An 18,490-nucleotide genomic window follows, 5' to 3' on the forward strand; every position below is an offset into this window, starting at 1 on the left:
TTTTTCACTACACCCAGTGCTCCATGCAATCCGTGCCCTCTATAATACCCACCACCTGGTACCCCAACCTCCCACCCCCCCGCCACTTCAAACCCCTCAGATTGTTTTTCAGAGTCCATAGTCTCTCATGGTTCACCTCCCCTTCCAATTTCCCCCAACTCCCTTCTCCTCTCTAACTCCCCATGTCTATTTGTTATGCTATTTGTTATGCTCCACAAATAAGTGAAACCATATGATAATTGACTCTCTCTGCTTGACTTATTTCACTCAGCATAATCTCTTCCAGTCTCGTCCATGTTGCTACAAAAGTTGGGTATTCATCCTTTCTGATGGAGGCATAATACTACATAGTGTATATGGACCGCATCTTCCTTATCCATTCGTCCGTTGAAGGGCGTCTTGGTTCTTTCCATAGTTTGGCGACCATGGCCATTGCTGCTATAAACATTGGGGTAGAGATGGCCCTTCTTTTCACTACATCTGTATCTTTGGGGTAAATACCCAGGAGTGCAATTGCAGGGTCATAGGGAAGTTCTATTTTTAATTTTTTGAGGAATCTCCACACTGTTCTCCAAAGAGGCTGCACAAACTTGCATTCCCACCAACAGTGTAAGAGGGTTCCCCTTTCTCCACATCCTCTCCAACACATGTTGTTATGTTTAACACTCAGTGCTCATCACAGAACATGCCTTCCTTAAGAATTCTGATGTATTGGGGTGCCTGGGTGGCTCAGTGGGTTAAAGCCTCTGCTTTCAGCTTGGGTCATGATCTCAGGGTCCTGGGATAGAGCCCCGCATCAGACTCTCTGCTCATTGGGGAGCCTGTTTTCTCCTCTCTCTCGCTCTCTGCCTGCCTCTCTGCCTACCTCTCCGCCTACTTGTGATCTCTGTCTGTCAAATAAATAAAATCTTAAAAAAAAGAATTCTGATGTTTTTTATTAGCTTTTCAGCTCCCCAGATCTTGATTTCTTCTTGTTTTTTTTTTTTTTCTTTTTTTCTGGGACTCTCATCTTGATTATGCATACAACTTAGGAATCAGTAAACATCTTGAGGTGAAATTGATTCTAGAGTTCACTTCTCTCCTATTTGATTTTTGGTCTCCTTGGTAACACCATATTTTGACTTTTTTTTCTCTACAACCCTAAGAGATTTCCACAAGCCTTGACCACTGTTTACTGCTAGGACTCTATTCCCAGTGCAGTGAACTAGCAAATGAACTAAAGAAAAAGTCAAAGGCAAATGAGGACCTCACCTCAATGTACCTCCCACCTCTGTGAAATTTATGTACCTGGAGTACATATGTACCTTGATATTTTTCAATGATTTCACACATATACTTTGTGTATTTGTACCAGCTTTTTAAATGGTTCTTGGAAAAACAATGGTTCTTGGCAGTCTTGAGACAAGTTGCTCCTTTGTGGAAGTTGAAGTCCACCTGCTTTGTGTTTTGTAGTATGTTTCCTTTTTTATTTTAAAAATGTTTTTAAAAAATATAATGTATTATTTGTTTGAGGGGTATAGGTCTATGAATCATTAGTGTTACACAATTCACAGCACTCAACATAGAGCATACCCTCCCCAATGTCCATCACCCAGCCGCCTTATCCCTCCTATCCTCTCCCCTCCAGTGACCCTCAATTTGTTTCCTGAGATTGAGTCTCATATTGTTTGTCTCCCACCACAGTCCCATCTTCTTTCATTTATCCCTCCCTTCCCCCCCAACACCCCCTGCCTTCCCTCTTAAATTCCTCATATCAGAGAGATATTATGACAGTTCTCTTTCTCTAATTGACTGACTTTGCTTAGCATAATACCCTTTAGTTCCAACTAAGCTGTTGCAAATGGCAAGATTTCAGTTTTATTTTTGATGGATGAATAATATTCCACTGTATATATTACTACATCTTCTTTATCCATTCATCTGTTGATGGACATCTAGGCTCATTCTATAGTTTGGCTAATGTGGACATTGCTGCTATAAACATTTGGTTACACGTGACCCCTCAGATCAATATCTTTAGAATAAATTCCTAGTAGTGCAATTGTTAGGTCATAGGGTTGTTCTATTTTCTACTTTTTGAGAAACCTCCATGCTCTTTTCCAGAGTAGGTGCACCAGCTTGCATTCCCACCAGCAGTATGTGGGGGTTCCCCTTTCTTCACATCCTTGCCAGCACCTGTCATTTTTTGACAGGTTAATTTTAGCCATTCTGACTGGTGTGAGGTGGTATCTCTGTGTGGTTTTGATTTGTATCTCCCTGATGCTGAGTGATGTGGAGCACTTTTTCATGTGTCTGTTGGCCATTTGGAGGTCTTCTTTGCAGAAATGTCTGTTCATGCCTTCTGTCCATTTCTTGATTGGATAATTTGTTCTTTGGGTGTTGAGTTTGATAAGGTCTTTATAGATTTTGGATACTAGCCCTTTATATGATATGTCATTTGCAAATATCTTCTCCCATTCTGTTGGTCATCTTTTGTTTTTTTTGACTGTTTCCTTTGCTGTGCAAAGGCTTTTGATCTTGGTGAAGTCCCAATAGTTCATTTTTGCCCTTGTTTCCCTTGCCTTTGGCAATGTTTCTAGGAAGAAGTTGCTGTGGCTGAGGTTGAAGAGGTTGCTGATGTGTTCTCCTCAAGGATTTGGATGGATTCCTGCATCACATTGAGGACTTTCAACCATTTTGAGTCTATTTTTATGTGTGATGTAAGGAAATGGTCCAGTTTCATTTTTTCTGCATGTGGCTGTCCAATTTTCCCAACACCATTAGTTGAAGAGACTGTTTTTTTTCCCACTGGACATTCTTTCCTGCTTTGTCAAAGATGAGTTGACCGTAGAGTTGGGGCTTCATTTCTTTGCTCTGTATTCTGTTCCATTGATCTATGTGTCTGTTTTTGTGCCAGGACCATACTATCTTGATGATGTAATAGAGTTTGAAGTGTGGAATTGTGATGCTGCCAACTTTGGTTTTCCTTTTCAACATTCCTCTGGCTATTCGGGGGTCTTTTCTGGTTCCATATAAATTTTAGGATAATTTGTTCCTTTTCTTTGAAAAAAATTGGTGGGATTGCATTAAATGTGTAGATTGCTCTAGGTAGCAGAGACATTTTCACAATATTTGTTCTTCAATCCATGAGCATGGAATGTTTCTCCATTTCTTTGTGTCTTCTTCAATTTCTTTCATGAGTACTTTATAGTTTTCTAAGTAGATTCTTTGCTTCTTTAATTAGGTGTATTCCTAGGTATCTAATGGTTTTGGGTGCAGTTGTAAACGGGATCAACTCCTTAATTTCTCTTTCTTCTGTCTCGTTGTTGGTTTATAGAAATGCAACTGATTTCTGTGCATTGATTTTATATCCTGACACTTTACTGAATTCCTGGTTGAGTTCTAACAGTTTTGGCATGGTCTTTTGGGTTTTCCACATAAAGTATCATATCACCTGCAAAGAGTGAGAGTTTTACTTCTTTTCCAATTCAGATGCCTTTTATTTCTTTTTGTTGTCTGATTGCTGAGGCTAGGACTTCTAGTACTATGCTGAATGGCCGTGGTGATAATGGATAGTCCTGCCATGTTCCTGACCTTAGCATTAAAGCTCTCAGTTTTTCCCCATTGAGAATGATATCTGCTGTGAGTTTTTCATAGATAGATTTGATGATGTTGAGGTATGTACCCTCTATCCCTATAACGTGAAGAGTTGTGGTCAAGAAAGGATTTTGTACTTTGTCAAATGCTTTTAGTGCATCTACTGAGAGGATCATATGTTTCTTGCCCTTTCTTTTATTAATGCAGTGTATCACATTGATCTGTAGATGTTGAACTTACCTTGAAGCCCAGGAATAAATCCCACTTGGTCATGGTGAATAATCCTTTTAATGTACTGTTGGATCCTGTTGGCTAGTATTTTGGTGACCATTTTTGCATCCATGTTCATCAGGGATATTGGTCTGTAATTCTTTTTTTTGATAGTGTCTTTGGTTTTGGGATCAAGGTGGTGCTGGCCTCATAAAATGAGTTTGGAAGTTTTCCTTCCATTTCTATTTTTTTTGGAACAGTTTCAGGAAAATAGGTATTAATTCTTCTTTAAATGTTTGGTAAAATTCCCCTGGGACCAGATGGAAGACTAAAGAATCATGGGGAAAAAGCCATGAATTCTATGTATTGCTCCCCTAGCCCTCGAGTTCCACAGTTCTCATTGATCGGTAAACTTGATCTTGGCAGGATGTTCTTGACCTCTTGGAGGAGGGGCCTGTTGCTGTGATTCTCAAATGTCTTTGCCTGAGGTGGAATTGTACCTCTCTTGCTAGGGGACGGGCTAAGTAATCTGCTGGAGTTCGCTCTCGGGAGCTTTTGTTCCCTGAACGTTTTCCATAGAGCTCTGGAGGACGGGAATGAAAATGGTGGCCTCCCAATCTCCAGTCAGGACGAGCAGAGAGCTTGGGGGCCCACTCCTCAGTGTGTCTTCAGAGATAAGCAGTCAGTCACTCCTGTCTCCCTGGTCTCCATCCGCACTCTGCACTTACCCTGCCTGTGACCGAACATTTCTATCTCTAGCAAACAACCCCGTTTGGAGTCTCCAAACCCAGTAGATTCCTGCCACGCTTCTCCTGAGCCACTCACCTAGGGGGAGGAAGGTGAGTCTGCCTGAATCTGCCACTTGTGGGTCCGTCCTCGAAGAGCAGTGGCCTGAATGTGTTGGGGATCATGGTTTAAGGTAACCCCGAGCTGAAAACCCCCTCTTTGGCTCTGTCTCTGCTGCTGGCTTCCGTCTCTGATACCTGGGAGTTCTGCCACACTCAGACACTCCCAGTCTTTCTGTGACCCCGAATGACTTGAGACCACACTGTCCCCACAAGTGCTCCATCCTCCACTTAGCCTCTGGAGCTACGTCCCTCAGTGGAGCCAACTTCTAAAAGTTTTGATTTTGTGCTCCGTTGCTCCACTGCTTGCCGGGAGCTGGTCTATCTTCCTGTATATTTCTCCCCATGGTCTATCGTCCTGTATATCACCTCGGATTCACTTCTATGTATGTCGTACCTTCCAGAAATTGGTCACTTTTCTGTTCCTAGAGTTGCTGCTCTTCTTCTCTTTGATCTCCTGTTGAATTTGTAGGTGTTCAGAATGGTTTGGAAACTATCTAGCTGAATTCCTGGGACCCCATGAAATTTAGGCCTCCTACTCCTCCTTTTTTATCTTTCAGACCATCAATTTGGATCTCAAAAGTGACAATATTCTCTTTCATTTCATCCACTGAATTTTAAAAAGTGAAAAAGATCATGTTTCTTGGTTCCAAAAAGTCTTATTTTGAACCATGGTTGATCATCACTATGTGTTCCTTCTTTTCCTCCATGTTGTTACCAGTGTCCTTTAGTAATTCTGTTTCAGTATTGTAGTTCTTCTCTAGTGTGTAGAAGCACCAGGATGAAGCTTCACTGCTTATTCTTTTTGGCTTGAAATATCAGACTCTTGTAGCCTCTCTGGCAGGGAGGACTCACTTCCATACTCCGTCCCATTACAGGTCCTCCTCAGACCATTCACTATGGCTTGTATTACACCTCCTCTGAGGTGGGATAGGTCTTGAGATTTTTAGGGAGCAAACTTACCTCTAAGAATGGAGAAGCTCTGGTTCTCACCTCTACAGTTTTTTACCACAGGAATTTCTTGGACTCTGGTTTTGAGGGAAGCCAAGTTCTGTGACAGCTCCTTCCTTAGGAGTATAAGTTATCCTTCTAGGCCTTCCCCATCCACTTCAGCCTCTACCTGCCTCCTGGAGCTTGTGGAAGCTCCTGTTCAGAAGTGAGAGACATTTGGATTGGCATTGTGAGGCACTGGATGGTAGTGATGCATATTTCTGCCAACATATTCCCAGAATGCTCATTAACCTTTTCTCACCTCTGAATATAGGTGTTGTCCATAGGAAACTAGGTCAAGGCCATTGGTGCATAGAAAACCATGTGAGCTGAGGTTATGAATAGTATTAAATATAGTTTAGGTTAAAGCATTTAAAAATCACTCTACCATCAGCAGAAAAGTTAAAATATAATTTACTAAAATGAAAATTTGGCTTAAAACTTGAATATTATACCAGCAAACATGATTTAGTTGGTTCTGGGTCCCCATGAAAGAAAAGTAAATAAAGTTTTATAAATTTTAGGAATGTGTGGTATCAATTCCAGCACTTTCCAAACTGGCTTTAATTGGAAGGTTAATAAGGGTGTCAAATAAGTTTATTTAACTCTTTTTCTTTTTAAAGATTTTATTTACGTATTTGAGAGAGAGACAGTGAGAGAGAGCATGAGCGAGGAGAAGGTCAGAGGGAGAAGCAGACTCCCCATGGAGCTGGGAGCCTGATGTGGGACTCGATCCCAGGACTCTGGGATTATGACCTGAGCCGAAGGCAGTCGTCCAACCAACTGAGCCACCCAGGCATCCCAAGTTTATTTAACTCTTAAACAAAGTTAAATAGGTTTTTGTTTTGCTGTTGGAATTTTCAATATCATTTTTATTCTAATGTGTATTGTAAATCTCTAAGCAGGGGAAATCAGTGGTCACAGATAGCCCAGTGATTGCTGTTTAGTCATTGAATTATTGCTGTATTTCAGTGACTGGTAAAATAGCAGATCATTCTGTCAGTTATCATTGACATCCCCACTTGACTAAGCTATTGCCTTTTGGTTTGGATCCCCCTTAAAACATATCTTATGAGTATGTCTGAGTGGAGAGTTTTATTTGAGACATAATGTCAGGAAGCCCTACTAGGGACATAGGGAATTGAGACAGGAAAGAGAAAATAGCCAATGGAGAGTGTGTTAATGTGGGTAATTGGGGATCAGCCTTGCTGAGGACCTCTAGGAGAAGGAATAGAACATCTCACTTGGTAGGTGAGGAAGCTGAGGAACTTATCAATCTACTTCCCTACCTTTGTATCTGAGGGTAGTGTATAGAGAACACTGAGTCCCAAGGGGATAATGGGTTGGGTTCTGACAGTAGCTGCTATATATTGTAAACAGTATTATAAAAAGTCATGCATTTCACATTTATACTTTGTATTTCCTGTCTTTGTTCCTTTGTCCCTCATACTGCTATTTCTTGAAATCTCAACCAACCTTCATCTATGTCAAATAGTACTTCTTCCAGAAAATCTTCCTTAATTTTCCCAGCTATAAATGATAGTTGTTCTGCCTCCCATCAGAGCATCAGTTTTAAACCCTTACTTGAATAACTTTGCTTTCCTCTCATGCAATTTCTTGCTAGTGCATTATAGTTATTCACAATTAAATTCTTTCTCTCTTGCTAAGACCCTTCACCCTTGAAGGGAAGGATATATCCTATTCATCTATCCTATTCATCTACTTGCACCACTTAGCACCTGCTTGGTCACGACAGGAACCCAATCAATGTTTGTTGAATGAACAATGAAGGTCTTCAGATCCCAGAACAAAAACAACATTAACACAGTTTGATTTAACATGAAGAATTCAGTTGTTACTTCTACAAATAAGAGGATGGCTTGAATCACTTATTTTTGGAAAAGTCGTTCTCATTTGTTGGATGAATTTTGTATCTAGATGGCCAAACATTTAAATAAATGCCAAGAGGGGCTGGGGAATTTCTTTATTTCATCTGGACTGCAAGATATATGTATGGGTGGGTCTGTTCTGAAGGCATGTTTAGAAGTAGTTAACTATGTCCTTGGGAATTTTCTGATTTTATTCAGACAGATGTTTTCTCTAACTAGTATTGGTCTTTGTTTAGATAAATATAAAAGCCAGGATATTTCCATTTTGCTTTTTCAATAGAAAAAGCTGTGTTTCTTCTGCATTCATAATGAATGTTTATAGTCATTTTTATATATTAAATGCTATTAATCAAGAGAAGTAATCTGAGTTAAGCTACTGCCCTAAATAAGTAAAAAATAGGGGTACAATTGGAAATGGCTTCCCCTCTCCTATTTTTGTACTGTTCTACTTAATATTTGGCAGATGGAGTATGAATAGAAATGCTTAAGTTGGAATGCTTTATGAGGTTTTAAACTGTTGTTAATTAGTCATGAAATAATTTTAATTACTTAAAAATTTCATTATGACAGTGCTTCAAATATGTGTCACATATTGGCAAACCATTACAGACCATTGTTTTGTAAATCATTTTACTTACACTTACATGGATGGGAAGAAAAATAACTTGAATATATTTAATGTATTTGTAAAGAAGAGATTTGACAGGGTGAAGAAAAACTGTTTACCTCAAATTGGGCTATAAAAATCCAGAAGCCTTTGGGTTTTTATCAGAGGTTCAAAGCCATTACTTTTTAAAAAATGGAAAAAGCAATGTGAAAGAAAGAGTTACATCAACTGAGTTTAAGCCCCCTTTTCCAATCTCCTCTTTTTACTATTTCAATTCTTTATTCTGGCTATTTGCACTTTTGTTCCTAGCCCAGAAGAAGGAGGTGACAATCATGACTATCGAAAGTAACCTTTTAATAGCTGTGGAAAGATTTGTTGAGAAAGGCCTATGTTATATATAAGGAACTTGGGAGCAAAGAGAGATTCATTCCTTTGTTCCTTTAATCATTCAAATATTTGTTGAATTAATAAATGAGAGATTAGGAAAACATAGTTCTTAGCTTCCAGAGATCAATAAGCTAGTAGGAGATAGAACACATGTAGTCATAGGGCTATTATAAAATATAGGCTATGAAAGTATGTGAAGATAGGTTAGAAAACATCAGAAAATATATACAAGAGGGAGAATCATCTCAAGTTTTGGGGGTGGGGTGGTGGTAGAATCTAGGAAGACTTCTTCAAAGAGGTAGCATTTGAATCTTACCTTGAAGAGCGAGTAGAATTTAAATGTGCTGGTTGGAAATATTCATAAGAGATACATTAGCCTTTTCCCCTTCCTCTAATTGTACCCTCTCCTGCACAGTGCTAGTATGCTGGGGATAACTGGCCCCATTTCAAGCTCCAGGGATGGCCTTTGCTTACTTAGCAGATCAGCAATTTCTGTTCCCCAGGCTGAGGTAGGGAAAGGTCCAGGGCAAACAATGGGTCAGAAGCACAGGAAAGGTTTCTGCATCAGAGATATGGACTGGAGGAGGATCAAGAACCAGAAGTTGAAGTGATTGGGCAAGTAGGGCTGTTAGAACATTGGCGACTTGAATGGCATAGCAAATATCCTGGTATCAGATTTGACTAACTGAGGGAACTTATTCCCATGGCATGTCCAAAATCTGATGCCTTTTAACACACTGGCTTTGTTCCACTTGACCGTTTAGCCTAGTTTTAACATGGCATCCCTCACCTCCCAGCATAGTGATTAATTTCTCAATTGTATCTTCACGAATTTCTCAGATCTGTCCACTTTTCTCTGTCCCCACTGCTTCTGGCCCAGTTTTCCCCAAATTACTTCTCATCCATATGACTGCAATCTTCTCCTGAGTGATTTCCTTGGCCTCTTCCCATTTCAGAATGACCTTTTCAAAACAAAAATCTGATAGTGATATTCCCCAAGCTTTGTCTTTCTTTGCACCTCCACCTCCATCTATGCCCCAGTGGTACTGAGCATTTGACAACTTCCTAAATATAACAATACTCTCTACCTATACACGTGGTGCTTCTTTGCCCATAACCCTTGTGTCTCCTTCTTCTATCCCCAGTTTATGCCCTAGGCCTCCCTCAGAATATGAGTATATTAGGACCTCTTCCTAATAATTCCCAGTCTGCTGAGACTCTAAGGGGGTCAGGGCATTAATCTCCTGGGGCTTTGGAGGTGAGCCCCGTGCAGCAGAGTGTTGGCTAGCTTCAGTGAAGTGTTTTAAGAAATGTAGCACAAGGGGTGCCTGGGTGGCTCAGTTGGTTAAGCCTCTGCCTTCAGCTCAGGTCATGATCCCAGGGTCCTGGGGTCAAGCCCCATATTGGGCAATCTGCTCCGCAGTGAGCTTGCTCCCCCCCCCCTCCACCGCCTGCCTTTCTGCCTACTTGTGATCTCTGTCTGTCAAATAAATAAAACCTTAAAAAAAAAAAAAGAAATGTAGCACAAAACTGAACTCTTTTCTGGCTCCTGCCCCAACCCTCATGAAGCCAACAGTAAGTGAGGGCAGTGCATTGGAGGACAGGCTGGCCATTAACCAAGGTCAAGATAAGTCAGGGTCTAGAGGGACATGGGATGTAGAGCAGTCAAGGGCTTTGAAGCAAGACTGGGAGAGCAAAGAGTTGAAGACTCTAGTCTCTAATGTCCCCTCTATCTTCTACATTTGTTTTCCCCAGCTTGTCTGTACCAACCTCATCTCCCAAAGGTGGCTGATATAAAATTACCTTGATGCTGAAGGGGACTGTTTTGCACTATTTTTGAATTTCCTTAGGAAGCTTAGTAACATACTTCTAGTTTTGAAAAAGTTTACATTATGAATAACTTTCCCAGCAATATTCATGTTTAAATTAATTTTGTTCTATAGGTAGAGAGAGCTAATTAATTAATTCATAAGAATGAGCTTTTAGAATAATTCCTCTCTTGCCTCATGCTGTGTGGAATTTTAACTAAGTACCAGATAAATTAGTTCTGCCTTTGTGGCGTTTTCCATAGCTAATGTTTTACAACTGTTCAAAAACATAATCAGTCATTGTAAGACAGCAGCTTTTGCAGCTGCATTACAAAGAAAGTTGCATGGTCTGGATTTGTCATCTTCAGCAATCTTAATGTTTTTGCTGTTAAACTCTTATTAATAAGGATTAAATAAACTCACTTATTCAACAACAGTTTATTGAGCATTTAGTATAAACAACACATTGTGTTAGGCACTGGCAGGAATAAAAGGTGTAAAAACACTTTGCAGCTCTTAGGGAGAGAATCTGGTAGGGAATAGAAGGTACATAGAGAAAAAGTAAAAATAGAAGGAAAGGTGTATTACATGTCCTCAAAGGGGTATAATGTGCAGTAGTTTTTCCACTGGAGTGGTTGAGGAAGGATTATTTGAATGTATACAAGGAGCAGAGGTGAGGAGGGAGGAAAGGAATGTCTAGGCAGAGATAATTCCATGAGCAAAAGCTCAATGGAAAGAAACTATAGGCCTTGTTTAGGGAGTGAAAAGGAAGTATTTGATATTTGAAAAATGTTGATTGGGGCAGAGTACACAAGCCTTTTAAAACATGCTGATGTGATTGCTTATTATTATTTATTTATTTTTTATTGCCAGTGGTTCTTAAAATGAGATCTACAGACCTATAAGATTCAAGTCCTTTCTTTTAGACTATTTTTATAATTATCATGGATTATTTCTCATTCATATTACATGTACATTACGGGTCTGCTGTGGCTCTGCTTCACTCTATGGCTCTGCTTCACTCTAGGACCCAAGCTATTACTATGGCATCCATCTGGAACAATTCTCATTGGTAGGACAGAAGAAGAATATGGAAAGTCATGCCATATCATTTCAAGCTTTTGTTCAGAAGTGATGTGTATCATTGGCTAAATAAAGTCTATGAGAACTGAGAAAGTTTTATTTTTTTAGACTACCATCTAAAAAACGTTTGATGTAATTTGGATGATCTGAATATTCACCTTTAGACTGAGAACAGCCATGATATTTCAAAACTATGTTGGCTTCAGTGATTAGAGAGTATCAAATAGTACCACTGGGTTGTTTTATTATCACTCCCTGGGCAATCAGAGGCAGTTGGAGAAAGTGAATAATCCTGATGTTTTGTCCCAGTTGAAGCCCAATGTCATCACCAGTGTACAATGAAGATGTCCCAGGGCTTTGAATACAGAAGTGGGAGGATTTAGTAACCACAGGTGCATTGCAATATAGGTGTGCCAAACAACAACAGTGCCAACAACCAACCAGACTTGTGCTATAGCATTCGTGCCATCCTTATGTTAAAGATGATTAATTTAGTTTAAGCCAACTATCACTGGTCATGTTAAATCCATGTTGTTTGAAAGGCTTTTTATATTAAATTAAATTTTTTACTTATTTTAATTTTTTAAGTAGGCTCTTTCCCCAACATGGGCCTCAAACTCATGACCCCAAGATCAATAGTTGCATGCTATACTGACTGAGCCAGCCTGGCATCCCTAAATTCATGTTAATTTGACATTTATTGGTTTGGTAGTTTTATTTCATTTGTAAAGTTATTTTAGTTTAGGATTGTATATGAGGTCTAAACATAAAGAGTTGATGACCCTTCCTTATTTTCTGTAAGCAAAATGTTGATAAAAATGGTTAAAAAAATTTCCCCCTTTAAGGGTTATCCATGCATTACTAAGATTTGAGAAATATTGAGGTAGGCAATGAGAATGCATTGGAGAATTTTGTGGATATGAGTCAGGTGATCAGGGGGTGCCTAAGGAAACTGATCTGGCAACAATATGAAGTGGTTACTAGAAAAAGAAAAGACAGGGAGAGGAGGGAGAATGTGATTTCAAGATTCCAGGTGTGTGGGAGTAAAAGCTCATGGGTATGGGAATGAAGGGACATATGGAAGAGATATTGGCAGAGAAGCATTCATGGGAAGGTCTCAGGGATTACTTTGATGTATGGAGGGAAGGAGAGGAAGGAGTCAAAGCTCTCTTGAGATTTTTATTCTCTGCAAATATACATATATATATATATATACATGTATATGCAAATATACATATATATATATATACATATGTATATATATATATATACATACCATGAGCAGAAAGTAGAGTAATAAAGAAGCAATCAGTTTAGCAAAGGCAGAGTAACTTTAGACATGATATTTACTAGTATAATAGTTTTCAAATAGGTTAATAAATTTAAAATACATAAAAGTAAAGAAGAAAAAAGTGTTTTTTGAGTGAGGGATACTTATAGAGTAGTTTACCAATATACAGTTTTATTTTTATTTATTTTTTTATTTTATTTTATTTTTTACAGTTTTATTTTTAATCTCCAGTACCTAGAACATTGCTTGGCACATAGTATGCATTCTATAAATGTAAGATGAACTGAATTAGTTGGTATGAATTAAATAGGACTATTGAAAAAGATTAATCACTTTGATGTCTGTTCCTGGCATTATGGCTAAACAAGAGCTTTGAAGAAGCCTGCTGCTTCAGAGCAGTCACATTCTGCATAGAGCATACTTTTGGAGACAGAGCTTGTCTTTCTAGAGGAAGGGATATCTTCAGGGAGCACTCCCAATATACCATAAATTGGTGCCAGAATGGCAGGGAACTGGGACGAGGGAAGTGAACTGTGGTGAGAGGCAGATTTTCCCTGAAGTTATGTGGTAATAGAGGTGTTGCTGCTGGGATATTGAGCCTTGGGACAATGAGAAGGTAGGGAAGATGATCCAGGAACTCCTGCACCAAGCCAAGCCCTTCAGGCTGAAGCAAGCTCTTGGGTTCCAGAAGAAGCAGAAGCCAACACTCTCTAGAGAAAAGCTTTGCCAAATTTTGTCCACCAAACTCCCGATGATGAAATTGAAACAAAGAGCTCCCAATCAAAGATTATGAAACCCACTGGCAGGCAGTTCAGAATGGCTGAAAACCAGCAGGAATAACAAATAATAGATTTGAACCCTTCAAGGATGTAGATATTAAAATGACCAGATATTGAGATTACAATAATTGAGTATGAAATATTTAAGGAAATAAAGGGCCCCACAGTAAATCCAAGCATACAACAAGATTCTATCAGGAATGACCAGACAAAATAGAGAAAAATTTCAATCTGAGAAATAAAAAATATAATTGTTGAAGGACGCTTGGGTGGCTCAGTCAGTTGAGTAACTGACTCTTGATTTCAGCTTGGGTCGTGGTCTCAGGATGGTGGGATGGGGCCCAGCATCAGGCTCTGGACTCAGTGGGGAGTCTGCTTGAAATTCTCTCTCTCCCTCTGCCTTTCTCCCTGCTCTCTCTCTCTCTTTCTCAAAATAAATAATGAAATATTTTTAAAAATAATAAATCTTAAAAAATGTGTGTGTGTGTGTACCTGTGTGTGTGTGTGTGTATATATATATATATATATATATATATATATATATATATATAATTGCGTTGAGACTAAAAAAAACCTCAGTGGCAGATTAAACAGTGTATTAGACAAAGATGGAAAATAGTAAAGAGAAATAGAGTACTCCAGGGTATAAACACATGTGAAAAAAGTCCCCAAACTTCCCTGTATTGCTCTACAGAAGAATGGATTAAAGGATGTTATGTGTATAAAATGGAATATTATACAGCAGTGAAAATGAGTGGCCTGTATCTCCAAGCAGCAATGTGGATTATTCTTGGAAGCATAATCTTAAGTGAAAAATCAATTTCCAAAGTTTGCATGTGGGTAAACAATTTTGAGTTTTTAATACTCAAAACAAGGAAACTCAATGGTGTAGTGTTTAGGCACATATGTATTATTGAAAAAACTATAAAAGAGGACTAGAATGGTGAACCAAATGTAAGATAGATAGTACTTCTGGTAGAGAGGTAGGAGGATTAGTTAGGAAAGAAAGCATAAGTAGACAGAAGTGGTTTACAATCTTACAGTGCTCAGGTAGTGATTTCATTGGTTTTTATTTTATTCCTATGCTTTATAATTTATTTATTTATTTATTTATTTATTTATTTATTAAAGATTTTATTTATTTGACAGAGAGAGAGAAATCACAAGTAGGCAGAGAGGCAGGCAGAGAGAGAGAGGGGGGAGGAAGCGGGCTCCCTGCGGAGCAGAGAGCCCGATGCGGGGCTTGATCCCAGGACCCCAGGATCATGACCTGAGCTGAAGGCAGAGGCTTTAACCCACTGAGCCACCCAGGCGCCTCTGCTTTATAATTTATTTAGATGTTTTACTTTTTCTTGCCCATGCATAAAATGGACACAAATACAAAAGGAAACAAAATACTTAAAATTAACCATTTACAAATTGGGAGTAATTTTTGTCTGAGCAGGCCTTTTCATTTGACCATAATTTTCATCTAGATTCCTCAAGTAATCCACCTTCTTCTTAAATTCTTTATTCATCATAGTTTCTGTGTCATACTCATTTTTTTTCTGGGAAAAATACCAAAGGAAACCTTTGATCATTTTTGCTTAGTAGTTTCTCCTCCAAAAAAATGTTAGTCACATGAAACTACCAAAAGATTTAAACAATTTCCAATGAAACATTTGTCACCCTCCAAAGAAACTCTTTTAGCCCATGTCATTCTGATACAATAGTTCATTTTAAAAAATTTAACTTCATTTTATTTCCATAGGTCTGTCATGTTCTGTGAAATATTGGTTCAAGGTGTCTAGGAAGATTAAAAATTTGATAAAGGGAATTCTGAGTTAAAAAATGACCCATACAGACCAAGTGGTGCTGGCTTATGAAGGAAAATCTTGCATATCTTCCTTCTTCTCCTTTTGGATGGGTATAGATGCCCTTTTCTCTTCAATTTGGACATTCTGGGAAATGATTTTCCAAAAAGTACCTTCTCTTATGGAAATAGAGTGAGATGTTTCTGGGTTCTCTACTTTGACCCCCAAGGGGTAATCTCTGCTGCAGAAAAGTGGTGCAAGCCTGAGGACAATGTCACACGTGAGGTTGACCTCTAATTTCTCCTGGTCTTCCCTGTCCATGCCAATCTGCCTACCCCAGCTCCTTTGCTCTATTTTCAAGGCGTGGAATGAACCTACAGCTCCATAGGGAGAGCAGATATGTGTTAGGGATAGAGTTTCTCAGTTTTATACCCCATCTCTGTCAATTTAGGTCCTTCAAATTCTTTTTTTTTTTTTTAAGATTTTATTCATTTGAGAGATGGGGAGAGAGAGCGAAGAAGAAGAAGAAGCATGGAAGAGGGGCAGAGGGAGAGGGATAAGCAGACTCCCTGCTGAGCAGAGAGCCTGATGCAGGGCTCGATTCCAAGACCCTGAGATCATGACCTGAGCTGAAGGCAGAGGCTTAAGCAACTGAACTCTGGGTTTTCCAGTTTTTATCTTTTAGCTCTCTGTAGCATTTAGCACTACTGACCATGCTGGACAGGAAACTTAAGTTCAGTGAGCAAGAGTAAGATTATAGGGTGGGGACTGAGTGAACACAAGAGCTGATTTTTGCTGTGTGAGAATGTGAACTGAGATCTTCCCGGCTTTCAAAAGGCACTGGAGTTATGGATGTTAACTAGCTACAGAAGCCCAGAAAACATCTATCTCTTGTGACTTTCTGTCCCCAGGGTGGAATCTTCCCCTCTTTCATAATGAATTCTGGTATCTTAAGGAATCTGTTGCAGCTTTAGCCACAACTGGACTACAGTACCTTCCCTTCTTCACCTGATTCTGCTGGAATGGTAGGAGCAGTTTTCTGAGTTGGAGACCAGATGCCTTTTCTTCTAGAAATGATGATGGCGCTCAGTTACTGTTGGACTAGAACCCTTAGTGCAGTGCAATCCTTCAGATACTATATGGGTTAAAGAGGCACGCAGCTCTGTTTTTGCCCAGAAATCTAAACAACCTTTCATGACATTGTTTCTAAGGGAAATGCAGTGTGGGTTCCAAATAATCAACTTATAAACAAACACATCCAGTGCCTGTGTTGGGGACTGCCTGCTGTGTGGGGTTCTGCAAGCTAAGAATTTCATTGTTTTTAAAAAGTGGCTTTCCCCTTGTTTCCTTAGGTCAGTCATACTTTTCAAAAATCAATTGTCAGGTGTTTTACATCAATTAAAATAATTTCTTCTGAAATTATACTAGAACATCTGTTCATTCATCCATCAATATGCCCTTCCACTTTGAATAGTATGCTCATTTTTGAGGTGTTATTGATATAGTATTTATTAAAACATTTCTAATTTTGAACTGTTCTTCTCCTATCTGCTAAGGACTTTTCATCTCAATTGACTGTACATTGTTTTAATGGATGAAAGCAAAATGGAAAGTTCCAGTGCTTGCTTTACCAGCATGTATACTAAAACTGGAACAATATAGAGAAGATTAGCATGGCCCCTGCCCAAGGATGACACATGAATTTGTGAAGTGGTCCATATTTTTCAGATGTGTAAACAGAACTTTTCTAAGTGACAAAAAAACAAAAAGAAAGAAAAGAAAGTTTCATTGGTCTATAAGCTTCTCTACTAGATGGTAAGGTCTTCTAGTGCAGGACTAAGTCTAGTTAACTTGGTACCCCCTTTGCTGAAGAAATCTTTCTTACACTGACCTGAAATGCTGCAACTCTGACCCATTTGGAAATATGTTACATGGCACTTGACAATGAAGGACTTACCGCATTGTAGTTGTCTTTCTTGGCCACTGAGATTAATCAGGTTCAAATCTAGATTATGCAATTATTGTTTTCAGGAATAAAGAAATTATTTTAGATCCTTGTGGTACACACTGGCTCGCTCATCATGCCCATTTCCTCTTCCAGGTATGAGTGCATTTCCCAAGATCCTTTGTAGTGAGAGGTGGTCCCGAATTCTAGGCAATGAAAGTGAGTGTGCCACTGCCAGAGGATGGTCCACAGATATTTCTCATGGATGATTTCCCATTCTCTTTCTCTATTTATTGGTTGAATGTGAAGGACTCTGAGGCCTAGGAGGAATATAGAGTACCCAAGGGGCTTCTGGGTGGCTCAGTTGGTTAAGCGTCTGCCTTAGGCTCAGGGCAGTATCCTAGGGTCATAGGATCTAGCCCTACATCAGGCTCCCTGCTCAGTGGGTAGTCTAGGAGTGTATTTCTCCCTCTGCCCCTCCTCTGCCTCTCTCCTGGCTTGTGCTCTCTCCCTCTCCCTCAAATAAATAAACACCATCTTTAAAAAAAAAATAGAGAGAGGGTACCTAAGATGGAGGTAACCTGGGTCCTTGAGTGACCATGTGGAAACCTACTCAGTCAGGAACACACATTTGACTTCCTATGAATAAGAAATAAATTTCTACTGTATTCAATCACTGAGATTATGGGGTTTCTCTCTATTAGCAGCTAGCACCACCCTAACTAATACAATCTTCCTTAAATATATTTGAGAACTGTTTTGTCCTTTGTATATCTAGATGATGACTATGTTCTGACAACAGCTCTCTGACACCAACTGGATATTCAATTCAATTCTGACACTAAGTAGAGTTAGCCCAGATCCTACAGGTTAAGGGCTCAGTACTTGGGCTTCTCCCACTTCAGATGCCTACCACAAGTCCTGGATGTTCCCAAGCCACCTGTACATCTGCCTGGTTAGCTAAAAATCTGGGAATTCCCCTGACCACTCCTGCCTTCAGGTTCAGTAATTCACTAGAATGACTTAGAACTCATGGAAAGTACTACATTTATGATTACAGTTTTATTGTCAAGGATACAACTCAGGAATAGCTAAATGAAAGTGATCAATTGGACAAGTCTTGGGGGGCAGGTGGCATAGAACTTCTATGCCCGTTCCTTGTGGAATCAGGGCACACTACCTTCCAGGAGCATCCACGTATTCACCATTTCATTATGTAACATAGATTAAATCATTGGTCACATGACCAATCTCCAGCTTCCCTCCCCTTCTTAGAGGTGGAGTAGG

The 18,490-nt window shown here is 39.4% G+C and overlaps 1 non-coding gene across 1 annotated transcript; it reads left to right on the forward strand.

Moving 5' to 3' along the window:
- The first annotated feature begins 16,880 nt into the window (after positions 1-16,880).
- On the forward strand, positions 16,881-16,983 carry LOC131822266 (U6 spliceosomal RNA). Its single transcript, XR_009350148.1, has one exon. It is a non-coding gene; the product is annotated as a U6 spliceosomal RNA (small nuclear RNA).
- Positions 16,984-18,490: the final 1,507 nt, after the last annotated feature.

Source organism: Mustela lutreola, chromosome X (genome assembly GCF_030435805.1).
Source record: "Mustela lutreola isolate mMusLut2 chromosome X, mMusLut2.pri, whole genome shotgun sequence".
Lineage (NCBI taxonomy): Eukaryota > Metazoa > Chordata > Mammalia > Carnivora > Mustelidae > Mustela > Mustela lutreola.